This window comes from Cydia pomonella, chromosome 14, assembly GCF_033807575.1.
Source record: "Cydia pomonella isolate Wapato2018A chromosome 14, ilCydPomo1, whole genome shotgun sequence".
NCBI lineage: Eukaryota > Metazoa > Arthropoda > Insecta > Lepidoptera > Tortricidae > Cydia > Cydia pomonella.
Window position 1 is genome coordinate 6,474,190 of NC_084716.1, and position 18,977 is coordinate 6,493,166.

At 37.5% G+C, this 18,977-nt stretch overlaps 1 long non-coding RNA gene across 2 annotated transcripts; it reads left to right on the forward strand.

The window, feature by feature from the left end:
- The first annotated feature begins 1,964 nt into the window (after positions 1-1,964).
- Positions 1,965-12,304, forward strand: LOC133524803 (uncharacterized). Of its 2 annotated transcripts, none has more exons than XR_009800445.1 (9): positions 1,965-2,002; positions 3,487-3,513; positions 4,872-4,901; positions 5,480-5,506; positions 6,587-6,613; positions 8,308-8,334; positions 9,143-9,169; positions 10,682-10,708; positions 12,189-12,304. It is a non-coding gene; the product is annotated as an uncharacterized LOC133524803 (long non-coding RNA). The 2 variants fall into 2 exon arrangements; XR_009800446.1 differs by lacking the exon at positions 3,487-3,513 and adding an exon at positions 3,567-3,599 and having other exon boundaries at positions 1,968-2,002.
- Positions 12,305-18,977: the final 6,673 nt, after the last annotated feature.

Genomic DNA, 18,977 nt, shown 5'->3' on the forward strand with positions numbered 1-18,977 from the left:
AATAGGCTAGTGGTGTCGTGGTTCAATTTTGGAATCTTTCGCTTGCTCAGAATACTAACAATTATAAATTAAAGTATTTCTTGTAAAAGAAATGACTGTTGACTTCTGTGTAAGTAAAGAGAGGTAATGCCGCCAGTGCCATGGGGTCTAAGGCCGATCTATTAAAAGAGGTATTCTCTTTGTAATTGGTTTTTGCTTTCGTAGGTAAGTATATTTCATACTTTATGATTTTATTTTATTTCTAGGTTCAACTTTAGTTTTCATTTCGTATTTATTTTCTTTTAATCCTGTTAAGTAGATTTAGGGCGACCATGTTTCCGTTTTCCGGGCATCTTCCAGGTCAGGGCCACCTTGAATAGGTGGGTGTCAGGCTTCCTGAGGATATCCTATTCCTGGGCATATGCCCAATCCAATGCCATTTTCGCGTTTGGATCTCCTTATGTACGGGTGCTTGTCCGGTTATTCTCCATAAGTAAGCGTTTGTGATCCAGTTAGGCCAAAAGATGTGCAGAATTTGCCTTAAGCATTTGTTCACAAACACTTGGAGTTTTGTCATTAGGTCTTTGCGGACAAACCAGGTTTCGCACCCGTACAGTAACACGGCCTTTACATTGGAATTGAATATCCTCATTTAAGTTCTTCTCGTCAGGGTAGAGGAGTTCCACACAGGTTTAAGCTGGCTGAATGCGGCTCGGGCTTTGTTTATTCGTGTTTGAATGTCAGCTTCCGTTCCTCCACTCCGGTCGACAATACTCCCAGATAGCAAAAGCTAGCCACTCATTTTGTAATAAGTATTATTATTTTAATTTAGTGAGAGCTTTATTATTTCCTTGAATTAAAGGAAGTTTAATGTCAATTACTAAAAGAATAACCTCAGAACAGTGTCGAATCAAGCAGTTTTTAGGTCCGAATGTCGCTGTAGGGGTCGTGTTTTAGATTTACTTACCGTTGGCCTTTGATGCCTAAACCGATGTTTTATAAACATGTATTTCGATGAATGGAATAGTTTTTCCCCGAAAAGCAATAAGTTCATAAATATTTACCCTTTATTCTGTAGGCCTAGCACAATCTCGCCCGCGAGATAGACTACCCGCCTTTTTCTGAGTGTAAAGAGGGACAGGTAGACTATCTCGACTATCTCCAGGGCGAGATACTTTCGCGCCTATTGACATATATCTAAAGACGGGCCTTACGGGCACTAAGAATGGTCCTAGTTCAGTGGTGTCACTCACGAATTCGAACCAATCGTGCAGTCTAACGCAACTAGTTGCGACAAACCCTGCACGCGTGACGCGAACTCATCAACCAATCGCGTTATGGCGTTAGACTGCAGGGTTGGCTCGAATTCGAATGCGTGACACCGCTGTACTGGCCCTATTCTTATTGCCCATAAGGCCCGTCCTTAGATGTGTGTCAATGGTTGCGCCACTTCTGTACGCAGTATAGTTCGTGTCATCCACGATAACGCACAAATTGGTCAAATCTATCCTTTACTAACATGACAATACGAGTCTAGGCACGCGTCTTCGTGAATGACACGATCTATCACTTGTAATATTTGAAACTAGCTTCTGCCCACGACTTCGTCTGCATGGAATGTTGATGATTGAAAAAAAAATTGCCCCGGGCATCAAACCATCTCCATACCAAATTTCATCTAAATCGGTTCGGCGGTTTAAGCGTGAAGAGATAACAGACAAAGAGACAGATAAAGTCTCTTTCGCATTTATAATATTACAAATATTTAATCAATTTTAACTTTATTGCACACATTTACAAAAAAGGGCACAAATGGCAGACTTAACGCCTTGAGGCATTCTCTACCAGTCAACCATTATATAGTATGGATTACGACGTAAAAATCTCATAATTTTGTCGTAATCAAATATTTATTTATAAAAGCCAACAAAGATGGTATTTAACAAAGATAAAATTTAACAAAATAATTTTTAAAGAAAAGAAATGTTTATTTCAGAACACATTAAGTATCTGTGACAGTAGGGTAAGTATTTTGTTGTTTAATAGTTTATTTAGAGTAATTTTTTTACGAAATGGCGATGAGACTGGTGTTCCAAAAGGCCGCAACTTCGTTAAAGAATTTTCACCACACCAACTAGTAAAGGTCCTTTTGATTATTCAAAAACGAATGAGAAAGTTGCATTTTATCCACATGTGGGGCAAAGTAATCAGATGCAAATTTTGAGTTGTTTCCTTATGTTATCTAGTAGAAGTGACTTTTAAATTATGATTTTGAATGATATTTTTTTTATTCCGTTCATTTGGATTTGATTCAATTAGATTTATTTGGTATTTCATAGTTAGTACTTTCCTCGCGTTGGTGTGGTGAAAAATTTTGTGTTTTACTCGGAGGCGAAGTTTGTTTAACCCTCGTGCCTGGAAACCCTTCAATTGTGAAATATTCCGCTTGCTCGGGTATCAATATTAGCACGAGCGGTTAAACAACAACTTTGCCCCCTTGTAAACAAATATTTTTTGTTGTGGTGTGGTGAAAATGATTTATTCCATTTTTCCTTTAATTAAAAAAAATTTAGTATCACTTACACATATCTGCTTGATAAAAAAAGTCAATAAAATATTTGTTTAAATATGAAATCAAAGAGTCCAGAGTTCCAAATCGAATGTGTGGGTAATGAAAAATTTACACCATGCTGCATGAAGTCAGATATCCGACGTCTACGTAACTACTTTGAATTCAAATAATTTTCGAACGTAGATTGCGAGGGTGACGCGGGGTCTGTTTTAGTCGCATGAGTGTTGCGGATTGCTTAGTGACAAATTGACAATAGATCGCTGGCCAGCAGATCAGCGTTTTTCATTCACATTCATTTCGGAATAGGTAGGTATGCGGCAAAGATTGGAAAAGTACACAGCGGAGCTCGTCCTTTAGATAATAATAAATAATTAAATCCGCATTCATCTTCTTTTCTTAAAAATAAATAGTTTTGGTTTATAAGTTTTAGTTTCTTCTATTAACTTGAAATCGGTAATCTGCCGCTGGAGACTCCGTATCTATATGTACATTTGACGTCAAAGATATGTCTATACTTATGCACCTTACCCCACTGTAATATCGCGAAAAATGTAAACATATCTTTGACGTCCACTGTACTAAGAACAAAAACAGTAAAAAATGATTTTTGACGCCATGTTTTTTAATTACATACCCACGACCAGTGGTAGGGTGTAATTAATTTATACGTAATTTTTAACATCATCGTCTTACTTACTCCGGTGGCTCAGCGACCCAAAATGACTACATAAGACAGCGCCACTTTTCTCGGTCCTGTGCGACTTCTCGCCAATTGTTGACTCGAAGTTCGCGCAGATCCGCCTCCACCATGGCCCTCCAGCGATACCTGGGGCGTCCGATCATCATCATCTTCCTAATATTTATGTACTAAGAAATTACTATTAAAAAGAAGATGATGATGATGGTGCCCTGTATATAAAACTCTTTCTGTGCAGTGCAAGGGCGAAGGCTGCAAAGCGGGGGTATGATATTGCATTATTTCCGTCAAAACAACAAACTTAGGTTTCTTTTTAAGGCATGGATCACGAAAAGGCGTATGGGATACTTGGTAAGTTTTTTCACAGAGCCTGGTGAAACGGTAAATGTATGTGGCGTCTGCTCTGTCACTGTTATAGTCTTGTAAGTATTGTTGTAGTAGTATTGTTAAGTAAAAAATTGCTACTATAACGACGTGCCACAAGATCTAGCAGATGACGTTAGTAGCTACTTCCATCGCGATACTCGTACATCTCGTACATCGCGCTTTTGGAGTTTCAAATATCAGTTGTGATAAATTCGTATTTATCCAAACCAATTAGACCGAAGTCCCCCGAGAGTTTGGTAAGTAGGACTCGTGTCGAGAATATGTACTTTCTATTAGCCCTCTTTTTTAAATGTACCACGTTGGTGGCAAACAAGCATACCCCGCCTGATGGTAAGCAGTCACCGTAGCCTATGGACGCCTGCAACATCAGAGATATTACATGCACGTTGCCGACCCTTTAAAAACCTGTACACTCCTTTTTTGAAGATCCCCATAATGTAGACCCTCGGGAAAACCTCGGCAGGGAGCTCATTCCACAGCCGAAGCGTCCGCGGGAGGAAATTTCTCTTAAAACGCACAGTACGCGACATTTAGGTTCTAGGGTGTGAGGATGAACACCCTGCCGGCGGCGAGCGGTGCGGTGATAGAAAGAGGCCGTTGCCATCATGTAAACATTTCTTCAGAGCACAGCCCATTGTACAAGCGGTAGAAAACACACCTCTTTATATACATGCATTATAAAATATATAGCATCTCTTACATTGTCTCGTGCAGAATGCGGCTGTCCCTATGTGTAGCACTATCGTGTCATGCGTAGGTAACTAGGTATTTCTAGCACTTACAAACTTGTACAAACGTGCCGACAACAACCGTAGATGATAAAAGCGCACACAAGGCATGCCTGCAGGTGGGTTAGTTTTAAAACTAATTTTAAAAGAAACTAGTCAAGTACAAAACAGAGGGCCTACCGCGACTACCGACGTTATCAAATTGAGGGCATCTTTCTCTTTTACTCCAATTAAGGCGTAATTAGAGTGTCAGGGAAAGATGCCCGCAATTTGCGAACATTCGGTGTTACCTACCGTAATATTTTTTTTTGGAATTATTACAGCTAAAGATTTCATTTTTTTATACCACGTCGGTGGCAAACAAGCATACGGCCCGCCTGATGGTAAGCAGTCACCATGGCCTATTGACGCCTGAAACATATAGAGAGATATTACATGCGCGTTGCCGACCCTTTAAAAACTTGCCATACCTAATTCAATCCCTAAATTAATATGAAATTGGTTTTAGATCGACGATCGGGCTGTTTGTATTTCCACGGTAAGTGAAAAATATAATCGGAAAGACATTTATTTTATAAACGCAGGTAAATAAAGAAGGTCTTAAATGGAGCTGACGAACCATTGAAAGGATTTTAGGATTATGAAGCTTAGCAGTGTTCAGCAGTAGTAGATATGTCTTCCGTAACATTTAAACATACAATAAAGCCTAGTTTACCTTCCAGGTCAGATGGCAGTCGCTTTCATAAAAACTAGTTCTTGGGATTAATTGCCAAGCAGACCCCAGGCTCCCATGAGCCGTGGCAAAATGCCAGACAACGTGAGGAAGATCATCACAATGGAATCCTTTTTAGAGTCTGTGCGGAAAGAGAAGAGTCCTGGAATGTATGGGGCCCAATACATTGTGACTCGTCTCTTTCCGAACAGACTCTATAGACGTTTGCCAAGTAAAAGATAACTGTCAAAAAGATCAGGTTTACAAAAAGTAGGATAGAGAATCTTCTTTTATTAGGAAGCCTGAATTACCAACTATATGAAAAACTGAATTTATTATTTTATTACTAGTTATTATTTTATTTTACCAACTTGTATGAAATTTTATTTTCGTCCTATATTCAGTGTGCTGAGACGATATGCATGGCTTCTGTAAGTACTCAAGCGATTTTATACAAAAAAAAACTCAATTCTAACTCTATAAAGATTTCTTCTTATCGCCGTCAGTTTTAAAAACGTCAAGCGTCAGTCTGAGCTATGATGATATTGTAAGGTATTGGCCAGAAACAGACAGGATGTCGTTCGGTTATTGCATACCTATATTCAATCCGATTCCCTGGTGTTGGAGCTGTAGGTTACTGTCCCGGGGGCAACAACGAAAACGAAGAGATTTTAGGAGAATAGTGTGCATTTTCACACAGGGACATTTCGAATCCTGTCGTTTTTCTACAGAACAGAAGCAAAGTTTGACGTACTTTAGTTCCCTATCTTCGACTAATCTCTGTCGAAGGTATTATGTATCGCCTTGCCGCGTTTATACGCACTGCATATTACCGCGGTAAGCTGCCCGATTCAAAGTTTAAGATACGTCATTAATTCATTATTTTAAAATATCGCCAGTATCGCCAGGTTTAGGAGCTTTAAATACGACTAAAATTGTATGATTAGTACCAGACAGTGTACGGTGAAATTATCACCTCTTGCAAAGCGATAGCTGGACTTTACAAGTAGCACGCGGACTACCGGCCGTTGACTCCAAAATGGTGGTTAATGGCGTTTCAAGATTAATTCTCCTTCACTGCCACATTAGTTTACTGTATAATAAACTATCGATATTACACTTTAAACAATATTAATGAGCAAAAAACAAAGGAATATATCACGAGGCGTGACTATCAAGGCGCTCGACCAAAGTCCCTTAAGATACGTCAATTAAATATTTGGTAATTTCTTCAAACAGAAACGTCACTTTTGATACTGACCTGATCCAATATCGTATCTAGACTTAATATTTGACAATACTTTACAATAGTGCAGTCTGCTCCGATTTAACAGCAACAAATTATGGCGCCACTATCAACGTCATATTTTCTCATTAGATTTTATTTTTGGTGGCACTTCCACACTCTTGCCATGTCGATGCAGATTTAGCTTTAACTGACATTGTGAGGAATACGATTTAACACTATCCAATATCTTCTTTTTTTAATATCTTTTCTTGCATGTCCCCAGTGCATCGCACCGGAATGTGTCGCGAAGGTACTTAAATTTAAATAATATTAAGTGTTCTTATCTATCTTCTATATAAATAAAAATGAATCGCCAAAATGTATGTGATCGCATAACTTCCAAAAGACTTGGCAAATTTTAGTATTGAAATATTTGTAGAAGTCCAGGGAAGGTTTAAACGTTGAGAAATTATGGAAAAATTGCGAGGAAAATAGTAAAAACAACGGTATTATTTGCCCATACAAACTGGTCCTACCTGTCAAATATTTACATAACACGTATACGATAGGTGATACGAAGTTCACCGGGTCAGCTAGTAAATGATAAAATCATATTTAACCCTTTGAACGCCGCCTATCGTGCGCGGCGTGTCATTGCGAACCTTGTCGGAATGCACGAAGATTGATAGTGGTATGTAGCCTCGCACGCCAGTTGACATCTTTGGCGGTCAACGGGTTAATCCGTCAATCATCTATCCATATTATTTATGTACAGCTTTGCCGCTATTTTGCGCAAAAGAGTGGCAACCTTAATACAGAGGCTTCAGGGCACACCAAACAACATACATAACACCATTGCAGATATATGTCAGGGTAAACTTTAGCGTCTACTCAGGCCTTATACTACGATTGTTTACTTTGATAAGTGTTATTTTCAACCAAAGGGGTACTAAGCTTCAATAGGTATTTATTTATTGTAACTTTTATTTATACATATTTGTATTTATTCTAACATTAGTTCTTAGTAAATTTTGTTACCAACAAGGACATGCTTCAGAAATCAATGTTTTGATTGGATTTATGTCAAAAATGTTAGCACCATTAATAAGTTTCATAACGGTTATATAAGAGGATAGGCGGCCGCCCCGAAACTGCCTTTTCACTCTCGATATTAACATTATTAAAAATATGTTTTGACCCAGTTTGTTGTATATGAACCACAGTTTGAACTTTACAATTTTTTTGTTATTATAAAAAAAAATTATGAAATCTGATTTTGTACCTAATTTTTACTCAAATAAAAAAATCGAAAAAAGTCAAACATAGGGGCATAGCATGGTTAATATACATCAAAATATGTAAAAACATTTTCCATGATGTCGATACCTAGAGAGGAAAATGGGGAGCACGTTTGAATGGAGAAGCGGCCGTGGCCTATCCTCTATATCCTACGAAAGGGGACGACTGCCCCGAAAGCGCCTTTCCGTACAAACGTAGTCCCAATTTTCCTCTCTGGATATTAACATTATTGAAAATATTTTGAACCCATAAACCTAGAATATATTATTTCAATTTCAAATTTATTTTATTTATTTATAGAAATGGTCGGGCAAAGTTATGACTAAAATACATAAAATTCTGTATTTTTTTTTAATGTTAATATCCAGGGAGGAAAATGTGGCCGTGTTTTTTTAATGTTTTTGTATTTACTTTCCTTGTATCCGAAATGAAAAGTACGGTGTTTAACTCGGGTGAAAGGCACCATTTCAGTTCCGGACACTCACACACTCACTACTTTCGAGTGCCAAACTGCCTCGACAGAAATGGGTGCCTTCCATCCCTTGGTTAACGATCTACTATTGAACATGGATTTTAGAGATTTATCTATATTTGGAAAAGTTATTCGGAATATCAGATACTTTTGGCGCGTTGTTTCATCCGCTACCATTGATGCTAACTGTACAACGTTCTAATGTTTATACGATTATGTTTTTTTTTTTTCAGTGCTCAGGAATGATGTGTAGTGCAACGGTAAGAAATCTTCTTAAGGTAGACGTAATAACATAACTAAAGTGGTAAATAATTAAAATATTAATAATTCGGTAAAAAATAATAATACAACAACTTATTTACATAAGCTACAAAAAGTAAAAAAAAACCTATAAAAATATCTTATACTATAAAAAGATCCCACACCCCGAGCGTGGTTGAATGCATGCACTTATTTGGCCACGTCAAAGTTCAACGTGCGAGTACGTGTACTGCCGCCATCAGATATATCGGAGCGGCCAAGGTAATCACAAATATCAGAACACGCCTCTATTGTCAAGGCGCTAGAGTACGTGCTCAGATATTTTTGAGCACCTCGCCCGCTCCGATATATCTGATGCGCACGCCAACCACACTTCTTGCACTTGTTTTGCATGTTTTTGTTCTATCTGACACACACCACTTTTATTATAGATTGTATTTCTACTACTTACTAGCGCGGCATGATTATATGATTAATCTAGTTTTGTAATTTATAGTAATGTTTTTTTTTTCATGTAAAATTATTGCAGGTGACTAAATAAACAGCCTGTACGACATAACTAAACGATGATGTAAACTTGCTTAATAGAAAATTAACCTTTTATATTTATGTGTGGTGGTCAAAAATAGTGGCTTCGAATCTCGATTGTGCTGTATGTATACTGCAGAATAAATATTCAAGGAAAAATTGCAAAATGATGACTAAATATTCGGCTAAAAAAATAAACACAGACAAGAAGTTAAATCGAAAATACCACAAATCGGCCGGGATATACTTCATTTAATTGACTTTAATGTATAATTTCAGTGTAAAGGTGACGGCTGTAATGCAACGGTAACAATTATTTTTAAGGTAGACATCAAGTAGACATCAACCGGGCCGCATCGCACGCATCGGACGCCTCGCACGCAATCCTGAGGGCCTACCGCGAACCACGTTCGACGTGTTGCCTCTCTGTCGCACTCGTAAATTTGTACGTAAGGTCGCACTCGTAAATTTGTACGTAAGTGTGACAGGGAGGCAACACGTCGAACGTGTTTCGCGGTAGGTATAATTCAAAATCATCATTTAAAAGTTCTACCAGCTAACATAAGGACCAATTCAAAATTTGGATCAGATATGTGGATAAAATGCAACTTTCTCATTCATTTTCGAACCATCAAGAAGGTGTAGCAATCAACCAGTTGCTGTGGTAAAAATACTATTATATTTTTTTAAAATGGTGCGGAAATTAGACCTTATTCGCTTGCTCCTGAAAAGGCATGTATTAAGGCAAGGGATGACAACAAGGAATAATCATTTGGCATTTTTTATTCGTTATTAGTTACTTTATTAAGTACATATATAAAACTTAATTAACTAACTTTAAATAAATAAATAAATATTATAGGACATTATTACACAAATTGACTAAGTCCCACAGTAAGCTCAATAAGGCTTGTGTTGAGGGTACTTAGACAACGATATATATAATATATAAATATTTATAAATACTTAAATAGATAGAAAACACCCATGACTCAGGAACAAATATCCATGCTCATCACACGAATAAGTGCCCTTACCAGGATTTGATCCCGGGACCATCAGCTTCGTAGGCAGGTCACTACCAACTAGGCCAAACCGGTCGTCTTCAGCCGGTTTAAGGTTGTAACTTTGGGACCTTGGTGACAGTAGTTTATTTAAAGGTCTAAAAAAGATGCTCCTCGACACCACTAGAAACCCTAGGGCTGGCTTTTGGGCAAAGAATCGGCATTGCCATTCAGCGGGGGAATGTAGCCAGCATGATGGACACCCTTTAGCAGGACTTTTTTGTTACTTTTTATTTAATTGTAATTTAATTTATAAGTCAAATTTTATATATTAAGTATGTACTTTAAAATCATGTAGTCTCTGGGGACAATTAGCTCGTGTTGGAATACTTGGAATTTATGGCTAGACCAGGTAAATATGTGAAGCTAGTTAAAAGCGTGTATAAAAACATGTTCAGTCAAAAGCACAAAAATTCTAAAAAAATATGAGTAGCAGTTCCGAATGATTCACGGTTAGTTTCACTAGACTTAAATCGACCCGATCGATCGATCGATTGTAACGTTGAAAGCTAACGCAGCCGACACGCACGAATGAGAATAGACCGAGCGCCCGCACTCGCTATCTTTAGTTACCCGTGAACGAGATGCATGTAACTGCGTCGAAATATCGGAAGCTCGAAAACAATACAAAAGGTAATCGCTTTCCATATCCCGGTCGATTTAAGTTTAGGGAAAATATGATTGGGTATATTCAACCCGATTTCGCAAATACGAAAAATGGATCACTAACAACCACAATTATTTTATATTTTAGTGCACTGGTCTCAGATGTACCGCAACTGTAAGTACATATTTTTTTTGTAATAACATATTTTTTTGTGCATAGTAAAATTTTGCCAGATTAGCTGTACGCCATACGGTCTCTTTTATGTCAGAGATACAGAATGTTTTTAAGTGGACATTGAAGGGAAATCCGAAATGTAAGTTATAGACAAGCAGGTAACAAAATTTCGAGTTTCAATTTTCGCGATAGGCCTTCAGAACCGTACTTATATATAACCTTGCTTCGAATTGCAAATCCTGTTCTCAACATGTCGACACAATGAGATGTGATCGTTAATACATTTTTGGAATAGCGTGCATCAAAAAACTATAGAATCGGAAGACTATTTTGCCTCAATCCGTAATCGAATCTTTAAAATACTTACTCCCATCACAAAAACTACAAGACGGTTTCCTAACTGACTACATCCGTATATTTACAATACAGTGGTAAAGGTCTGCAACATATCTAAAAAGTCTCCTCGTGAAGCATAATTCGTAATTCAGAACTGGTTGGAAGGGCTTTGGCTGTATGTTACCGGAGTAACTAGCTATGTAACTAAGTACTTTTTTTTACCGAATCCGCCTACCGCGTGACAGGCATAGCCTAGTGTACGGCCACAAGATTTATTTATTTATTTCAACTTTATTACACGAAATATATACAACAATGTACAAATGGCGGACTTTATTTATGCCAAATGGCATTATCTACCTGTCAACCATAAGGCCAAACAGAGACACTTTCTCACGATAAGATTACAAATGCTAGCGGCATTGCCGCGTTGCACAGCTAGCGATATTTGCTGAACCAGGAAAGAGCCGGCACGGGGGTCGCTGCCCCTATCTCTCAAACGCCGCCCCAAAGTACTAATAAGTTTTTTGGCCTCCACACACCAAGGCCCCGCAGTTTCTATAGCGACCGGAACAAAGTCGTACGCTGGTACCAAGTTTGCGTATTTATTACATTTGAATTTCGCAGCACTCTCGGCGGCCGCGCCTGCTATTTTGCTAGTATGGGTGATGTGGGAGGGGACAAAGGTGCTAACGCAAGTGTCGTCCCAAATCAGGCTGCGGCCTTTTGCCCAAGGTACCAGCGTAAGGCCGTCCGGTCGCTTACCGTCTGTGCGGCTTAAGCCCTGCGGCTCCAGGATACATGGTATATTGGCCGAGACCATGGCACGACGGATCAGCTCGTTGATGGCGTTATGTCTTGGTATTCGCCACGCACATCGCAAGCAACTTAAGCCGTGGTGCCCATTAGCCTCGACCATCGTCCCGCAGATGCAGCGATGGGTTTCGCATACCTTGCATCCTAGTCTTAAGGCCACTCCGACTCTTAATGTGTCGTCGTCTAAAAAGGTACCCAATTGCGGAGAAGGCAGTGCGTGCAGCCAGGCCAGCCATTCTTATTCTTATTCTTGTTCTTAAATCGTCCAATGTTTTGTTTGTAATTATCAAACAAAACATTATAAAGTGAAATTATCAACTTTTTTCAGTGTACCGGCTTCGGATGCTTTCAATCAGCAGGCTTATGGTAAATAATGATATACGAGTTTACAATTGTTTTTAATCATCTTACATCTACCTTAAAATATACTTATTACATAAATAATTTTCTTTTTTTGAGACTCCTATTTATTACAAGTAAACCGTACAACATGTATAAAAACAGTTCCAGCATGGTTTCAGCAAAATATCTCGACGACGCTAGACACCTCTTTGTAACTGAATTTATTAGAAAAGGACAGGTTTCATTAATTTTTCATCAAAAAAAATATATTAAGGGTTTTCTTAATTTCAATTTGTGTGTGATTTGTGTGTGATCGATGTGGGAAGAAATGTCGCGCTGCTATAGGACTTTACAGCCGTCAACGGCGAAGACACATGGCATATGGATGGGGTCCCATAAACCCACAAATCTTTACATACATATTTAAGTTGGGTGACGATGTAATATTATGGACCATCGCGCTGATCTGATAATGAACGGGGCCTTAGGAATTCTGTGATAAAACGACGCAACCTAAAAGTAATTGTGTTTGGTTTTGTTAGAATCTTCTCGATAAGTATTCGTTGCCTGTTAAAAATTAAGTACCTTGTACACATACAAATTTGTGTCAAAAATGAAAGTAATATTTTTCTATTCCAGATTTTTCGTTTTCTTTTTTCTTTCTTAGACGACCGGTCTGGCCTAGTGGGTAGTGACCCTGCCTATGAAGCCGATGGTCCTAGATTCGAATCCCGGTAAGGGCATGTATTTGTGAGATGAGCACAGGTATTTGTTGCTGTCATGGATGTTTTCTATGTATTTAAGTATTTGTATATTATATATATCGTTGTCTGAGCCACAACACAAGCCGTCTTGAGCTTACCGTGGGACCTTGTCCCGATTTTGTTATTCTTCGTTCTGGAGGTTATTTCAATCGAACGACCAAATAGAGTCGTAATTCTGTAACACGGATCCCAATTAGGATTAACCGTGTCTATGTAATGGTGGATTATTTGCGCTGAGCCAGAAAACCGGCGGAAAACTGTTATATTTATTATATGTAATTTATTTGCAATTGCGTTGCAAATAAATTACATATACGACGTTGCGTCCAGGTCCAAATATAGCTAATATAGGTACCGCGATTACGTCGCTCGCACGCTGCTCGCGAGCCATTAGGAATATGTTTGCTAGATCTGTACCCCTAGTGTAAATTTATTCGGTAGCGAGACGTGACGTACGCGTTTGCGTGAACTCTAATTTTTAATGGGATTTTGAGTTTCCAAACCATCGCGCTTGGCACGCTGTTTCTAAATCCCATACAAAATTGGACTTAACGGAAATGCGTCACGCTATCGAATAAATTTACACTAGGAGTTCTAAACGCACCTTAAGGTGCAGTGAGTTCAATCAGAAGAGTCATTGAAAAATCGTTGCGCTTTTTTCGAACGGCGCTGATGGCCTACCAGTAAGAGCGTGCTGCATTTTCAATCTGGAGGTCGGGGGTTCAAGCCTGGACAACGCGAGGAAGAAGAGAGTAAGTTTTAACAAAAATAGTAGATAATAATCGATCAAAAATTTTTTTTTTCTTCATATTATTAGCTTTTGTGCATATATTGTTACAAAATTACGTTTTAGACCTATGTTCGTGATTTTAGTCTATCAAGTGAATGTCAAAAACACAATATTCGAATCGATTAAGTCACTAGAAAAAATCTTCAAGTTAGTCATAAAATTTTTGGCATCCGTATTGTGGTCTAAAAAACCGGTACGATTTTTTTACCTTAATAGTAAAATATATATTTTAGTACCATTATACACATACAGTGACGAACAGTGTATACCAACCTACGTAATAAGTACTCAACACATCGCTAGTTTTACGGCCTCTCCTAATCAAATCGATTAATGGAAAGTAATAGGTTTTCAACGAATTCGAAATGTGCAATTATAAACTTAATTTGGTAAATGATTACATTCACTAGGCAACACATGGTCTCTAGAACTCCCAATAATTCATTCACCTCTGAAATTAACAAACTCGCTCCAATAAGTAAATACCTAAATACTTAAAAAGTATCTGATTTGCAGAGGTTTAATCAATTCTAATTACTACTTTAATATAATCATAGCAAATTGGATCCTTAATTTTTCATTTGGGAACTCGGCTTCGCATCGTCCGACAAAATCGCTCATTCGCGAATTGTCATTTCGCAGCTCTTGTAATAATGTACTATTTGTAGGACCAAAGAGAATTTATTGTAATAGAGAGGTAAAGTCTAAGAAAAATAAGTGTCCCTTAGTTTGACATCCAAAACAGATGGTGCTGTACTCCGTCAGCTTATTCGGTCACTGAATCTATATCAACTTTTGACGATCAGAGTAAAGTAACCGCAAAATGTATGTATCTCGTTCACCTGTCAAATTTAAAGCATGAAATTGTCTAAGATCTTACACATCTTACTCGATCAATGTATCTTTGGTAGAACCCAAGATAATACAATGCTTTAGCACACTGAGCACACAATGTCAAAAATGTAACTAGCTACTTCTAAACTGAAATAAATGTCATATACCAAGAAAAATTAACCAAGGCCTGGAGGCCTTGCCCCAGGCTAGAATCGAACCAGCGTCCTCTATTACCTGAGTTGATCCAGTTAGAAGGTCGAACCATACTGTTCTACCTTAGGGATGGCTAGAGGGCGCCGTAAGCCTTCAGTAAGAAATGCATATGCTTGGAAAAATTCGACCAATGCCGCCGTGACCCCGGGGGCCGAGTGACTCAGGCACCTGCCGCGATAGCAGAGGACGCTGGTTCGATTCCAGCCTGGGGCACTGGAGGCCTTGGTCACTTTTTCTCAGTATATGACATTTATTTCAGTTTATAATTTATATAGTAGTGTTTCTACTTGAAATAAAAACAAATTAAAATATTTTCTGAAAATAATTGAATTTGTTCTAATACTTCTAATAGTAGCTACTTCTGGATTAGAAATAAAATTAAAAGTTAACGAATGGCTAAGGCGTGTCACTATGGATGCCTTTTCGAGTGCCAGACTAAGTAATATGCATCGAATATGATTTTTATAAATAATAATGGGTAAGTAATAGAACGTGTACAAACCTATAATATATCACTCTGAATGTATAAATTCAATTTGTATAATTTTGATCGGAATAACATTCAATTGCAATAACATGCAATATGTATAACAACGAATTCTATAATTGTAAATTGTATAATAAACACTACATATATCATTGTTAACGATAACATTAGAAAGGTATAACGTTGAAATAATATAACATACAAAACAAATATTACGTATTAATAATGTGATAAAACGGAAACCTGAGTATTCCGAATGTGAATATCTTAAAGCAATCGCATCTAATTTAAGTTTAAAAAAACAATAAAATAACGACACGTTTTTTTGGTCAACTGCATGTATTTTTGCAAAATATAATGTACTTTTCATTGCATAATCGATTGTTTTTTTTTTTCCTCACTACCGAAATTACATTATTTAAATATATTTTTGTGTGTTAGTTAATGAACAGATACAGTTTTTAAATTATTATGAAATGAGCAATGTATTTGAAACATCTATACTATGCGAATTTATATTTCAACGTAGTCGTAGTATTTATCTATTACAGATTGCAGCTTTTTTCTGTGGTAATTCTGGTGCTAATTTCTTTATCTAGAGGGTCACAGTTCTAACCTAACCCTCTTTTCTGTTAACAGTTTCTTTTTCTGAAGCCTCAGAGTTCTAACCTAACCTGCTAACTATTCTGAAAACAATTTATTTATCTAGGGGGTCACAGTTCTAACCTAACCTAACCCACTTTTAGCAGTTTTTTTCTAGTAGTGTGTTCTATGAGGTTTGAAATTCTAGGTCATCCTACTAATTTTACTACTTAATTATATAAGATGATATTTATATTTTAATATGTATATATTATGACAGTTATATGAAATGAGCTTAACTTATATGTATATTATGCCAAACAGCCATATGTATGTCGTGTGTTATATTATTTTTATGTTATACTAATTGAAAGTATACGTTTTTAAGATTAGTATACATTTTTAACGTTTGTAAACTGAAATTATTCCAAAAGTGCGTATATATTATAGGACGCACCCAATAATAATACATATTTAGTGACAGTCATACACAGATCAACCTAGCCCCGAACTAAGCAAAGCTTGTAAGGCGACATTATACAAACGTATGTAGACCCTATGGACATAGATGAATAGGACGTGTCGATTAGGGTATTTCTAACCTATGCACAGTCTCATTCCTAACGACACAGTATTAACGGAGAAATTAACGATTTACGATTGAATACTTCGGAACAGCCTGTATGTAGATACACGGTAATTAAAGAAGTATGTCATGTCACTAGTGTCACTTTAATCTTATCGCCATTGTGTTTAACTTTTAAAATATATATTTTAAATATTTGTCTAATCAAATAATTAACCATATTAGAACATTCCTGAGAAGGAACTCTACTCGGGATCTCGGGCAATGTCCAGAGAGTAGAGACATGCTGTATACATAGAAAACACCCATGACTCAGGAACAAATATCTACGAGTATGTTCATCACACAAATAAATGCCATTACCGGGATTCAAATCGAACCCGGGACCACCGGCTTCATAGTCAGGGTACCCACTAGGCCAGCCCTACTAACTAGCAACAGAGCAACTGCATGGTTGATTAACCAAATAACCTAACATATTAACTTTTTAATGATGTATTAGATTAGATTATTTAGCATTAAAATATGGGAACTACGTTTGTACAAATAAACAGCCATCCAGTACCTCTAAAATACGAAATGCATTGTTATCGCAAAATTCAGCAACACTCTTCACTAACCTTTGGCGAACCTTATGCCTTTTGCAATAAGGTCGATTGCCAGTTAAATTTAGACAATGTTACTCGAGAGATTGCACCCGCTGCGCTTCACAGAGCTCTGAGCAAGTTACGTACAACTGCGATAAGATTTAACTGCCGCTTAAACAACATGTACCTCGAGTTTGCAGGTAAAAACAGCGATACCGAGTATCCAAATCTCAAAAGCAACATTATAACTGTATTATAAATTGAAGTAGACGTCATACACTCAAGAAAACCCTGAAAACTGAACACAAAAAAGTGCTGGTGGCTTAGCGGTAACCGGTAAGAGCGTGCGACTTTCAATCCGGAGGTCGCGCGCGGGTTCAAACCCCGGCCCAATGAGTTTTTCGGAACATATGTACGAAATATCATTTGATATTTACCAGTCGCTTTTCGGTGAAGGAAAACATCGTGAGGAAATCGGACTATTGATTGGAAGGTCAGATGGCAGTCGCTTTCGTAAAAAGTAGTTCTAGAAGTAGCTATGATTAAGGGCAAGTCTTGCAAAAGGCAATAAAAAGTTTATTCACCCAAATGCAGTTCGTTGACTCGCACTGTGCCGAATTGAGACAATAAACAAACTTTAATAAACTCTTGCAACGTAAATATTTAGGTATTTAAAGTTAAAGCAAATTACGCCTCCAGGTGTTTTTCAAATTCGTATTTAATTTATCTCGAAGACAGCAACAACAGAGAGTAGGTACAAGTTAGAACGTACAGCAGTTTGAAAGTTCATATAAAATTGTTTATGTATACAATATAAAACGGTCCAAACCGTTTATTTACCATAGAATATTATTGAAGCAAAACTTGACAATTTGGTTTCCAAATAAAATGATGAAAATTTGATCGGGAAAAATTAATTCAGCACTTAAGTGCCGAGATTGATCTAAATTACGGTCCCAAAATTACCGAAGTGGCCATTGCGAAACCTATAATGATAATTCGCCTTTGTATCGGCAAAGAGATTCAGAATAGATCTGCATGAATGTGAAATAGAAATTAAAAAAAATTCCTCCAGTTTCCAACTTTTCCTCCAATGACGACCGGTTTGGCCTAGTGGGTAGTGACCCTGCCTACGAAGCTGATGGTCCCGGGTTCAAATCCTGGTAAGGGCATGTATTCGTGTGATGAGCATGGATATTTGCTCCTGAGTCATGGGTGCTTTCTATGTATTTAAGTATTTATAAATATTTATATATTATATATATCGTTGTCTAAGTACCCTCAACACAAGCCTTATTGAGCTTACTGTGGGACTTAGTCAATTTGTGTAATAAAAATTAAAATTAAAAATTGTTTCTAATCTAATAGCTATCTTATTGTAAGGGCAAAGTCGATTATTAGGTCGAACCATAGTAGTCTCATTCGATATTTAATAACACCGTTAGAGTAACAAGAATAGAGATATGTATAAACAGTAAGGTAAGAGTGAGACAGCGCTTTACAAATAAAAGACACTTCCAATATGTCGTTGTTTCAATAATCAAGTCCTTACATGGCGCTGCGGACAGGATCTATGTTAATCAACTACAAACTAATCCATGCCTTACCACCTCACCAAGAGGCTTTGCCCTACTTATCCCTCCCAATCACCACACCGACCCAGTATTTAGTGAGCGGGCAGTCGAGTCTCTCGGCCAACGTCCTCAGCATGCTGTTGTTGCTACCGCGCACACGTTTCAGCAGAGAGGCAATTCGTTTGTCGTAATAATGTCCTATAATATTTATTTATTTATTTACAAAATATTGTATGTATGTATTTATTTGCAAAGAATAAGTAGGTACAGTAGTGTCTTAGGTGGTAAGCGACAATTGGTTGCTTATTCTGATATTTGTACTAAACAGGTTGTACTAGCATGCAAAAATCTTAAAACT